This window comes from Melitaea cinxia, chromosome 22 (genome assembly GCF_905220565.1).
Source record: "Melitaea cinxia chromosome 22, ilMelCinx1.1, whole genome shotgun sequence".
NCBI lineage: Eukaryota > Metazoa > Arthropoda > Insecta > Lepidoptera > Nymphalidae > Melitaea > Melitaea cinxia.
The window spans coordinates 1,076,809-1,092,171 of NC_059415.1; positions in this window are offsets into that span (position 1 = coordinate 1,076,809).

Genomic DNA, 15,363 nt, shown 5'->3' on the forward strand with positions numbered 1-15,363 from the left:
AGGCTTCTACAAGTTCGCGCCAAAAAATGGCGTGAACTCATGTGTGTTGCCCATAGTCACCACACTGGGCAGTCGAGCTAGAGACCACAGGGCTGGCCCTGTCGCACCTAAGACGCTGCTGTCCGGCTTCGGCCTGTGTATTAGACAGCAGTTGGATGGTTATCCCGCCATCGATCGGCTTTATAAGTCCCAAGGTGAACTCTGCTATGCCTTAGTCGCCTCTTACGACACCCACAGAAAGAGAGGGGGTGGCTATATTCTTTAACGCCGTAGTCATACAGCAATTCTAAAAAAAAAGTCAAGTAAACGCACTTCTAGATACAACTCAAAAGTACTTGTCAGATCTAGATTTAATTTAAATGGGTCCATATGACACGCACAACCTTCAGATTTAAAAAAAGAATTGTCGGAATCGGTTCACTCTGTAAAAAGGACCGATGTCACATATTAAAAAAAAATACAATCGATTTTTGTTTGAACCTTTGTTTGAACGATAGTAATCGCTAAACGTGTTGCTAAGCATAAAATTCGAGAAAGTCGAATTCGAAAAGTCCGGACACCGATTATAACTAGCTGTGCTCTGACGCTAGAGACAGACAGACAGACAGACAGACAGACAGACAGACAGACAGACAGACAGACAGACAGACAGACAGACAGACAGACAGACAGACAGACAGACAGACAGACAGACAGACAGACAGACAGACAGACAGACAGACAGACAGACAGACAGACAGACAGACAGACAGACAGACAGACAGACAGACAGACAGACAGACAGACAGACAGACAGACAGACAGACAGACAGACAGACAGACAGACAGACAGACAGACAGACAGACAGACAGACAGACAGACAGACAGACAGACAGACAGACAGACAGACAGACAGACAGACAGACAGACAGACAGACAGACAGACAGACAGACAGACAGACAGACAGACAGACAGACAGACAGACAGACAGACAGACAGACAGACAGACAGACAGACAGACAGACAGACAGACAGACAGACAGACAGACAGACAGACAGACAGACAGACAGACAGACAGACAGACAGACAGACAGACAGACAGACAGACAGACAGACAGACAGACAGACAGACAGACAGACAGACAGACAGACAGACAGACAGACAGACAGACAGACAGACAGACAGACAGACAGACAGACAGACAGACAGACAGACAGACAGACAGACAGACAGACAGACAGACAGACAGACAGACAGACAGACAGACAGACAGACAGACAGACAGACAGACAGACAGACAGACAGACAGACAGACAGACAGACAGACAGACAGACAGACAGACAGACAGACAGACAGACAGACAGACAGACAGACAGACAGACAGACAGACAGACAGACAGACAGACAGACAGACAGACAGACAGACAGACAGACAGACAGACAGACAGACAGACAGACAGACAGACAGACAGACAGACAGACAGACAGACAGACAGACAGACAGACAGACAGACAGACAGACAGACAGACAGACAGACAGACAGACAGACAGACAGACAGACAGACAGACAGACAGACAGACAGACAGACAGACAGACAGACAGACAGACAGACAGACAGACAGACAGACAGACAGACAGACAGACAGACAGACAGACAGACAGACAGACAGACAGACAGACAGACAGACAGACAGACAGACAGACAGACAGACAGACAGACAGACAGACAGACAGACAGACAGACAGACAGACAGACAGACAGACAGACAGACAGACAGACAGACAGACAGACAGACAGACAGACAGACAGACAGACAGACAGACAGACAGACAGACAGACAGACAGACAGACAGACAGACAGACAGACAGACAGACAGACAGACAGACAGACAGACAGACAGACAGACAGACAGACAGACAGACAGACAGACAGACAGACAGACAGACAGACAGACAGACAGACAGACAGACAGACAGACAGACAGACAGACAGACAGACAGACAGACAGACAGACAGACAGACAGACAGACAGACAGACAGACAGACAGACAGACAGACAGACAGACAGACAGACAGACAGACAGACAGACAGACAGACAGACAGACAGACAGACAGACAGACAGACAGACAGACAGACAGACAGACAGACAGACAGACAGACAGACAGACAGACAGACAGACAGACAGACAGACAGACAGACAGACAGACAGACAGACAGACAGACAGACAGACAGACAGACAGACAGACAGACAGACAGACAGACAGACAGACAGACAGACAGACAGACAGACAGACAGACAGACAGACAGACAGACAGACAGACAGACAGACAGACAGACAGACAGACAGACAGACAGACAGACAGACAGACAGACAGACAGACAGACAGACAGACAGACAGACAGACAGACAGACAGACAGACAGACAGACAGACAGACAGACAGACAGACAGACAGACAGACAGACAGACAGACAGACAGACAGACAGACAGACAGACAGACAGACAGACAGACAGACAGACAGACAGACAGACAGACAGACAGACAGACAGACAGACAGACAGACAGACAGACAGACAGACAGACAGACAGACAGACAGACAGACAGACAGACAGACAGACAGACAGACAGACAGACAGACAGACAGACAGACAGACAGACAGACAGACAGACAGACAGACAGACAGACAGACAGACAGACAGACAGACAGACAGACAGACAGACAGACAGACAGACAGACAGACAGACAGACAGACAGACAGACAGACAGACAGACAGACAGACAGACAGACAGACAGACAGACAGACAGACAGACAGACAGACAGACAGACAGACAGACAGACAGACAGACAGACAGACAGACAGACAGACAGACAGACAGACAGACAGACAGACAGACAGACAGACAGACAGACAGACAGACAGACAGACAGACAGACAGACAGACAGACAGACAGACAGACAGACAGACAGACAGACAGACAGACAGACAGACAGACAGACAGACAGACAGACAGACAGACAGACAGACAGACAGACAGACAGACAGACAGACAGACAGACAGACAGACAGACAGACAGACAGACAGACAGACAGACAGACAGACAGACAGACAGACAGACAGACAGACAGACAGACAGACAGACAGACAGACAGACAGACAGACAGACAGACAGACAGACAGACAGACAGACAGACAGACAGACAGACAGACAGACAGACAGACAGACAGACAGACAGACAGACAGACAGACAGACAGACAGACAGACAGACAGACAGACAGACAGACAGACAGACAGACAGACAGACAGACAGACAGACAGACAGACAGACAGACAGACAGACAGACAGACAGACAGACAGACAGACAGACAGACAGACAGACAGACAGACAGACAGACAGACAGACAGACAGACAGACAGACAGACAGACAGACAGACAGACAGACAGACAGACAGACAGACAGACAGACAGACAGACAGACAGACAGACAGACAGACAGACAGACAGACAGACAGACAGACAGACAGACAGACAGACAGACAGACAGACAGACAGACAGACAGACAGACAGACAGACAGACAGACAGACAGACAGACAGACAGACAGACAGACAGACAGACAGACAGACAGACAGACAGACAGACAGACAGACAGACAGACAGACAGACAGACAGACAGACAGACAGACAGACAGACAGACAGACAGACAGACAGACAGACAGACAGACAGACAGACAGACAGACAGACAGACAGACAGACAGACAGACAGACAGACAGACAGACAGACAGACAGACAGACAGACAGACAGACAGACAGACAGACAGACAGACAGACAGACAGACAGACAGACAGACAGACAGACAGACAGACAGACAGACAGACAGACAGACAGACAGACAGACAGACAGACAGACAGACAGACAGACAGACAGACAGACAGACAGACAGACAGACAGACAGACAGACAGACAGACAGACAGACAGACAGACAGACAGACAGACAGACAGACAGACAGACAGACAGACAGACAGACAGACAGACAGACAGACAGACAGACAGACAGACAGACAGACAGACAGACAGACAGACAGACAGACAGACAGACAGACAGACAGACAGACAGACAGACAGACAGACAGACAGACAGACAGACAGACAGACAGACAGACAGACAGACAGACAGACAGACAGACAGACAGACAGACAGACAGACAGACAGACAGACAGACAGACAGACAGACAGACAGACAGACAGACAGACAGACAGACAGACAGACAGACAGACAGACAGACAGACAGACAGACAGACAGACAGACAGACAGACAGACAGACAGACAGACAGACAGACAGACAGACAGACAGACAGACAGACAGACAGACAGACAGACAGACAGACAGACAGACAGACAGACAGACAGACAGACAGACAGACAGACAGACAGACAGACAGACAGACAGACAGACAGACAGACAGACAGACAGACAGACAGACAGACAGACAGACAGACAGACAGACAGACAGACAGACAGACAGACAGACAGACAGACAGACAGACAGACAGACAGACAGACAGACAGACAGACAGACAGACAGACAGACAGACAGACAGACAGACAGACAGACAGACAGACAGACAGACAGACAGACAGACAGACAGACAGACAGACAGACAGACAGACAGACAGACAGACAGACAGACAGACAGACAGACAGACAGACAGACAGACAGACAGACAGACAGACAGACAGACAGACAGACAGACAGACAGACAGACAGACAGACAGACAGACAGACAGACAGACAGACAGACAGACAGACAGACAGACAGACAGACAGACAGACAGACAGACAGACAGACAGACAGACAGACAGACAGACAGACAGACAGACAGACAGACAGACAGACAGACAGACAGACAGACAGACAGACAGACAGACAGACAGACAGACAGACAGACAGACAGACAGACAGACAGACAGACAGACAGACAGACAGACAGACAGACAGACAGACAGACAGACAGACAGACAGACAGACAGACAGACAGACAGACAGACAGACAGACAGACAGACAGACAGACAGACAGACAGACAGACAGACAGACAGACAGACAGACAGACAGACAGACAGACAGACAGACAGACAGACAGACAGACAGACAGACAGACAGACAGACAGACAGACAGACAGACAGACAGACAGACAGACAGGCAGACAGACAGACAGACAGACAGACAGACAGACAGACAGACAGACAGACAGACAGACAGACAGACAGACAGACAGACAGACAGACAGACAGACAGACAGACAGACAGACAGACAGACAGACAGACAGACAGACAGACAGACAGACAGACAGACAGACAGACAGACAGACAGACAGACAGACAGACAGACAGACAGACAGACAGACAGACAGACAGACAGACAGACAGACAGACAGACAGACAGACAGACAGACAGACAGACAGACAGACAGACAGACAGACAGACAGACAGACAGACAGACAGACAGACAGACAGACAGACAGACAGACAGACAGACAGACAGACAGACAGACAGACAGACAGACAGACAGACAGACAGACAGACAGACAGACAGACAGACAGACAGACAGACAGACAGACAGACAGACAGACAGACAGACAGACAGACAGACAGACAGACAGACAGACAGACAGACAGACAGACAGACAGACAGACAGACAGACAGACAGACAGACAGACAGACAGACAGACAGACAGACAGACAGACAGACAGACAGACAGACAGACAGACAGACAGACAGACAGACAGACAGACAGACAGACAGACAGACAGACAGACAGACAGACAGACAGACAGACAGACAGACAGACAGACAGACAGACAGACAGACAGACAGACAGACAGACAGACAGACAGACAGACAGACAGACAGACAGACAGACAGACAGACAGACAGACAGACAGACAGACAGACAGACAGACAGACAGACAGACAGACAGACAGACAGACAGACAGACAGACAGACAGACAGACAGACAGACAGACAGACAGACAGACAGACAGACAGACAGACAGACAGACAGACAGACAGACAGACAGACAGACAGACAGACAGACAGACAGACAGACAGACAGACAGACAGACAGACAGACAGACAGACAGACAGACAGACAGACAGACAGACAGACAGACAGACAGACAGACAGACAGACAGACAGACAGACAGACAGACAGACAGACAGACAGACAGACAGACAGACAGACAGACAGACAGACAGACAGACAGACAGACAGGACTTTTTTATGTATTTTACATCAGAACTTTTGACCGTGTGGACCGATTTCGACAATTTTTTTTAAATCGAAGGTGGTGTGTGTCAATTGGTCCCGTTTGAATTTATTTGAGATCTAACAACTACTTTTCGAGTTATATCGAATAATGCGTTTTTACTTGACGCTTGTTCCGCAATAACTTTTTACTGGGTGTACCGATTTTAATAATTTTTAATTTAATCGAAAGCTGATGTTTGTCATGTGGTCACGTATAAATTTTATTGAGATCTGATAACTACTTTTTGAGTAATCTTTGATAACGCGTAGTTACTTGACTATTTTTTCGTCGATCTACGTTGTATTACTCGTCGATGTAATTGAAGTCGGTTTTTTTTCGTTTTCGAGCAAACACAATTATTTTTTGTATAAATAGATTAGAAAATCGCCTTTCGTCTTTTGTCTAAAATAAAGTAGGTATTTTTTTTAAATCAAATTTTATATGACATATTATTAATTTATTGACAGTTGACCGATAACTTTGTCTATTTATTACAAGTTATAAAAAAGCGCAAAGCCATCCAAGTTTACAGTCTGCTTTGTATAAGTAAAATTGATAATAAATAACTATTTTAAGCGATTTTGAAAAAAGTAGGAGGCTCTCAATTCTGAATTTTCTGAAGTGAAAACTCTCACGCTCTTAGCCTCATGCTTCGGAAGATGAAACTCACATATTGAATAAATTAGAGTTTCGTGAGTATAAGAGAATATGTAAACATCGGTGGGAAAACTTAGACCAAAATGATACGTCGATCACGATTTAGCTTAGGCATATTTTTCCGCAGCTGGGCATAAACCTCTTTCTCCATATAGGGGAAATGTCGGAGCTTAATCTTCCACGCTACTCCACTGGGGATGGCGGATAAAATGATATGTGTTTCTGCTGCTAGTAATAAAAAAATGAAATTGCCTAAATGTACCACTGTGCACGTATAAATTTCGAACAACTGCATTAAATTGAATAATCACTTAATTTTTTTTTGTGTGTATGTTATTGTCAGTACCTATAAGTTGGTATAAAATAAACTTTAAAAAAATTGATATATTCAAGAAAGAAAAATATGACGTTACGAAGTTCACTGGATCATTTAGTAAATGAAAAATTAATAAGCGGTTTACAAAAAAGGGCTGCGATAGTGAGTGAATCTTGTGTCAATATATGTATGGGTTATCCAACAGGGAAATGATCGAGGTGGTAAATTTACAACCTTTGAAGAACAAAAGTTTTCAAATTAGCTATTTAATATTATTGTGACGCAGCACTGGTTTGTGGCTGTTGTGCAGGCGGTTGCGGGTTCGATCCCCGCACATGACAAACATTGGTATTGGCCATACAGATGTTTGTCGTGGTCTGGGTGTTTGTGCAGTCCTTGTGGGTCTCCCCACCGTGCATCGCAGAGCACGTTAAGTCATCGATCCCGGTTGTTATCATGTACACCCGATAGAGATCGTTACTCATAGTAGGGAATATATCCGCCTACCCGCATTGGAACAGCGTGATGAATTAAGCTCTAATCCTTCTCCTACATGGGGAAGGTATATGCCCAGAAGTGGGATATTACAGGCTGAAGCGTATTTAATATGTAGGAAATTTGTACGCGATTAAATTTTTGTTCGGACCCTTGAATTTCCTTGTCTTCTTTCCCTGTCCTCCGTCTGATGGTTAGTCGTTACAGCCTATAGACGCCTCCAGCACCCGGTGCATTACTAATGCTTTACCGAGTACCACGACCTTACAGAAGTTCACAGCAAACAATACTGGTTTCAAGCAGTGTTGTGTTTTTGTGGCGAGTAAGATGACCAGAGGACTTGGGGAGATTAGGGGTAGGGTCTTCTGGTGTTGCAGACGTCTAAAGGCTACGATAACCGCTTACCATCTTGTGAGCCGTACGCTTGTTTGCCAACCTAGTTGTAAAAAAAAATATAAAATTTAAAATCGTTTCACTCTTGACGGTGTTTAAATATTTATTATCGCGCTTGACGACACAAAAACATAATTCCATTTTAATAGATTATATGTGACACAATAATAGTGTAAATAGATTAGGATATATTAAAAGACTTAGAATAATTGTGTTTGCTCGTAAATAAAAAAAACAGACTTCTACTTCGTCGACAAGTAATACAACGTAGGTAAATATAGTCAAGTAAATACGCGTTATCAAAGATTACTCAAAGAGTAGTCATCAGTTCCCGATCAAATTTAAATGAGATCACATGACAAGCATCAGCAAATCGGTATACCCCGAGAAAAGTTATGTATAATTAAACATACAATTTGGCTGTATTTTTTTATATTGTGTATTGATTTTTTTTATTCGAAAGCTGGTGGTTGTCGTGTGGTCGCATTCAGCGGTTTTTATTTCTTAATTTTGAATCTGTAGATTCGAATATTTTAAGTTATACTGTTATACTGTTAAGTTTTTCACAAATTCTTTTTTAAATATGATAAACAATGAAATAATATTAATTGACACTAATGTCTACTTAAATTAAAAAAAAAAACGGTCGGAGTACCATTTATTTACTGATATTAAAATGTATTATTATAACTAGCATTTAAATTATATAATTTCACATTCACACATAAAACAAACGCAAGATAAAAACACGTGCTATAAAGTTAACTATGAGTCCTACGTTAGACACACATAATTAAAATTCGTACAGCTATTATTACTAACGATAAATATAAATACGTCCAATCGAACCAACCAGTTGTGATAACGTCGCGTGGAAGACTACACGCGCTGCTTTTTGATTTCCTGGTTTTTTTTTAAAGCGTATTTTATCTGGCCAGTGTTGAATTAAAAGAAAATATAAAAACTTTTTTCACTAACGAATTTAGTGTTTAAATCAGGTGTGGTGTAGTGGAACAGTGGGGAAAAACGTTGTTTTGTTGCTAACACGTTTCGGGTGAGTTTCCTTGACATTTTTTTTATGTTTTGATTATTTCGATTGTAAGTGGTATTTTTTTTTATCAAAAGCGGTTTTATATATTTAAATTGTTTGTATATATGATATTGTTCTACTGTGAAAAGATATTCGTATTGTGGTGTTTTCTTAAATACGAATGTTTAAGTATATTAATAATAGTTTTAGAAATATTTTTGTTTTGAAAATACATATTTTTTATACTTTTTAAACTGTGAACTTTATTCTTGTAATTATTTCAGTAAAAAGTATCATTTTATCAAATTATACAATTATATTATTTAACCCAAAAACAAAAGAACAAAGAATCTAAAAATAAAACAAAAGGCTCGCAACAATAGTTCTTAAGCTCTTTCTTTCTCTTTATAAGTGTAAATTTAGAAATAAATGGATTGAATTCCTCGGATTTTTTATCGGTCAATACACTAATGAAATATCGGTCACAAATTGTTTTGGCTTGTTTCCATTGATATATATCAGGCGCTTCTCAACGGCCGACAGTAGGTAGGATAGAATTATTTGTCGGGGGCCGGTAGCACACACAGTGGCACAATGGGTGCGTTCCACTAAGCGACCGATTACCCACTCTAGTGTTCCACCTAAAGTCTGTGGTCGTCGCGAGCGACCACTCGACGTCATAGAGGACGTCTCTGTTCGCGACCACATCGCGCCCACTTCGCCCACAAAATGTAAGTGGATGAGAGTTGGCTTTCATCAAACGTGGCGGGAATTTTAAAAAAACAACTGTCAATGTCAGAATGTTATCTCTCATTCGATTCGGCCAATCCTTGCGAAATATTTACTCAAAAACCCCCACAGCTGCATTTTTTACCATGCCGCTATATTGCGAGCACACAGCGTTCAAATATGCGTTCCACCTATAAAATACACTTACAAAGCCTGCGGCGTTTTTACGTTAGTGGAACGCCAATTTCAACTGTCGTGTTTGATGGCGTTGGGGGCCTTTAGTGCAACTCACCCAATATAAACGTCCAGACTACGACAAACGTCTGTACGGCCAAAAGATTTGACAATCATAATATAATCAAAGTCTTTGCGTTTCATTGCCTTCGTGTCTTTGGCCCAAAGTTTGTCTGGAAAAGATCGCTCTTTTAGCGATAAGGTCACGTTCTGCACATTTGTATATTTTGTCATTGTTTTAATTTTTCTTTGTTTACTATTAGTATACAATAAATAATATTAATTCCTATTGTATTTAATTCGAAGACAAAAACAAACAAACGATTATTTTTTTAATAGGTGTGCTTAACATACTCACACGGTCATCTGTTCCTGAGGCCCTGAAATGTTCGGTACCAGCCGGCTAATATAGATACACATTTTGTGATAAATTCACTTGTAAATACAAAAAGACATACTAATAAATGATACTTCGATAAGATATTTATTTATTATACTTCCAGACTCGGGGTGGGAATCGAGGCCAAAATCCGTGGAGCAGAAAAGCAGGGTTAGGTTAAACTGCACCAATGGTCTAGCGTCTATTCAAATATTATGTAGTTATATATTAGTTTTATAATTAAAGTAAGATGATAACAAAAAATAGTTAAATAAATAATAAAAACAACTCATAGGTAATTAGGAGAATTGTTTTTTTTTTTTTTGTATTATTATATTAATTAATTATTTTAATCATTTTATATTATATACTATTGCAAGTTACGTATAAACGTAGTAATTTTTTTAAAAACAATTATTTTAATAATGTTATTTAAAATGTAAAAATATCAGCATATAATCTAATGGTTATTAGAAAGAGCTGAATAGATTTTGTAAATATTCCTTACATTTTTAAGAGCACTTATAGTGGGTTCCATCGCATATAGGTCTTAGTGGTAACGAGAAAGTTGACTGTCTAGCAAAGATAAATGAAGGATTGGATCTTCATGTTTTACTTGCTTTTTCAGAAAGTTAGACCAAATTTAAACTTGGTTGTTAAAATCTTAAAGAATATTTCGACCAAAGAAGTAGAGAAAAGGTTATATGGTACAAAATTATTCAAATTCAGACCCCACGTTTACTTTGGTTTATAAAAGTAAGGATTGGTAGGAAGTACATCACTACAGCACTCAAATTACGTTCAGGCCATTTTCCATCCGAAAAGTTTGCCTTCTTAATGAAAAAAGCTGAATCACCTTACTGTGATACATGCGGCTTGCTAGATGATGTACACCACATATTAAACGAATGTGTTAAATACGAAAGGGAGAGAGAATCATTGATGAAACGGTTTGGTATAAATAAATTTGATATGGGTACATTTTTATCTGTGTTAACAGAACCATTGTCTGATGCAGCAAAATTTGTTAGTTAATATGGTCTTACATCATCAATGATTCTTTCTTCATTTCTAAGACATATTGGGAATTAGGGTATGATGAGGCTGACATGTCTGTGTAGACAAAATCCCTAAAAAAGAAAAGAATAAAAAAAGAGCACTTATAATTAATTTTCTCGCTGTATCACTCGTTCTTTTGGAGAAATTGAAAACCTAAGTAAAGCAATAGTAATTATAACGCTGCGTTCATGTCTCTGAAACCAAGCAGCTGCTAAATCTGAATTCTATTCTTACAAAGAGTTTGTACAAGTGTGCCGGCAGTATAACAACAATAGACAGTTCGCTCTCAAGTTTGGCGGATAACTATCATAAGTACAATGTCAATGATAACAGTACTTGACACTTTTCTGCTACTTTTCTATTGGTACCATATACTCGACTATACCCTTCAAACACTGATACATAATGCAAACCACTGATAATGTTATTTATATTGTTATTTACGACGACGCGTTGGCGCAACGGTCACAGCACTGGTTAGTGGCTGTTGCGCTGGCGGTTGCGGGTTCAATCTCCGCACACGACAAACATTTGTATTGGCCATACAGATGTTTGCCGTGGTCTGGATCTTTGTGCAGTCCTTGTCGGTTTCCCCACCGTTCCTCGGAGAGCACGTTTATAAGCCGTCGGTCCCGGTTGTTATCATGTACACTTGATAGCGATCGTTATATCTGCCAAACCGCATTAGAGCAGCATGGTAGATTAAGCTCTGATCCTTCTCCTACATGGAGAAAGAGGCCTGCGCCCAGCATTTGGGATATTACAGGCTGAAGCGTGAAGTTAATTAAATTGTTTTTTTGTTTATAATTTTTTTTGTAAACAAAATTTATGGAGCAATAAAAAGAAGAGATGCACATAATTGTGTTTGCTCGCAAACGAAAAAAAAAACCGACTTCAATTACATCGATTAGTAATACAACGTAGGTCGACGAAAAAAGCGTCAAGTAAAAACGCATTATTAGATATAACTTGAAAAGTAGTTGTTAGATCTCAAATAATTTTAAATGGGACCAATTGACACACACCACCGTTCGATTAAAAAAAAAATTGTCGAAATCGGTCCACACGGTCAAAAGTTCTGATGTAACATACATTAAAAAAAAAATACAGTCGAATTGAGAACCTCCTCCTTTTTTGGAAGTCGGTTAAAAAGGTGACCTTATCCTAAAATGAGTGATCTTTTTTAGGTAACCTTAGTTAGAGGACAGAATTCCTAGATCTATCCCGTTGAAATTTATTACGCAAATTAATAGAAATACAAGCAAATCTAGGCAAATAGCTAGTAATAACACAAGCACACGCAATTTCAATCAAACAATAAGTAAATATCATGACATACCTAAACATCCATTAGTGATTCATACCACGAGGGACTTTACACGTGTTTGTGTATATTTATATATTAATTATATTTGTGTATGTTAAATAATTATTGTATGTGGATATAACATGGTCTTATCCATATTTTAATATTATTAACGTAATAAGTCCGTATTTTTGTGCCGTTTTTAATCTGTAATGAATATTTTAATATCGATCGATTACACTGTTTTTAGTAGCTGTTGGTTTAAAACAATGAACTTTTTTTTGAACGCCAAGAAAATCTAGTGCGTTGTGTTTGCGTTGCCCAATTTTAAGCATCCGAATTATAATTTTGAAATAAATAAGGCTTTAATTTGGACTCAAAACTTAGGTGGAATTCTCATTTGTCATCCTTGAATGGTAAACTCAGCTCCGCAGCATTCGCAGTTTGAAAAATACGACAACTGACCGACAACTGGCCTACAACCATCCTACAACATACCAACAACTGACCGATAACTGCCCGACAACTGACCGACAACTGACCGACAGCTAACCGACAACTGCACGTCTAATATATATTAGCTATTTCCATAGTGTTATGTCTTACGGTCTGTCACTGTGGGGTAATGCTACAGATATTGAGACTGTATTTATTTTGCAAAAAAGGGCTATACGCGGCATTTACGATCTTGAAGCTCGAGTCTCCTTACGGGACGTTTTTCATTAGGTAAACATATTAACAATTGCGTTGTATTTATTATATTTATAAGAAAATATGTATACTCACAATAATATTGATTGTTTTTATATAAATGGTAATTATCGCAATATGAAGAAATAACAAAATTGTAACTACAATTTTCCAACTGCACAAAGTAAACGTCCCTTTTCTGGGTTATGATATTCGCATGTATAATAAAATCCCACATCCTATCCTATCTTTAATTCCCCTCAGGATCTATATTCTTGTTTCTTTCTTGGGTTATGGTATTCGCGTGAATAATAAAATTCCACAAACGATATTGAAATTGTCTGACAATAAATTTAAAGTTTGTATGAAAAAGAAATTAATAGATAAAGCTTATTATTCGGTCCAGGATTACATAAATGATAAAGACGTGTGAACTTAGTGACGCTGTATTTCATGCAAGATATTACTAATTTTGTACTAAAACACAGTCATTATCAAAAGAGTAACTGCGTAATTTGTTGCCAATTCTTCTCTACAGAATCTACATTCCGAATTTAAATATAATAGTCACTTTAAAAAAAATAATTTGTTAAAGGACGATTCGAAAGAGCTTTTGAAGCCTATTTGAATAAAATTATTATTGATTTTGATTTTGACAGACGCCTGATATAGCTATTAGCTAAATATTCATCAAAACAAAAGAAAAAACTATAAAGAGTTGTCAGTTTATATGTTTTTATGGTTCCTATGAATACTATTTATTTCTAAAAAAAATTGAAGTGATTTCCTTTCATTTTGAAGTTTCCGATATTTTGGCGACACTCAAGTGAGTCTGCCGCGATCTCTGCAACATTTCTGAAGTAGTAACTCCTGTAGAATCAAAAGTACTCAGTTTATAGTAATCATCATCGAAATTGTCAATATTATTCGAGGTATTATTCTTCCACCACGCTATGTCATTTTCCCTAAGTAAAAACTGTAATATTGTAAAGTTGAGGTACTTCTACAGCCGAGCTACTAAAAATTTTAACCAGGATATTTCAGGCACAACACTACTCGTATCTTAAAAAACTTTTTCTACTGTTTTTATTATAAATTAATATTATTATTATTGTAGTTTACATTTAGTAATTCATGTAAATAAATACTACAACATGTACTAATAATTATGTTTATTTTTATTTTAGACATTTGAAAAAGAGAAATAGAAATTACATTAATTAAACAAAAGAAAATTAAACGAACAATTCTTAACATATATTTTGTTACTATACAAACTTTTTACTCGTGTTTTCGTATAGATAAGAAAATTTTTAAGTTTAACTAAGTAAATTATCACATCTAATTAAAAAAAAAATCTCTAAACAACTAAATGCAAACTGGAGTAAAATTTATTACTAAAACAATACGATAAGAAATATTAATCCAAACATTACGTGGAAAATTTTATTTTAATTTTCAAAATATAAATGAGACTGCAGCATCTTCGGTGCGACAAAGCCACCCTGCGGTCACCAACCCGCCTGCCCAGTGTGATGACTATGGGCAACACACATGAGTTCACTCCATTTTTGGCGCGAACTTGTGGAGGCCTATGTCCAGCTGTGGACTGTGTTAGGCTGAAGTGATCACGATGAACTGAAATTAGACTGTTCAACCCATTTCTATAAATTTTTCACTCATAGATAAATCAAGTAACTAATAAATGATTGGTTACAATGACAAAAAAGGCTTCAAA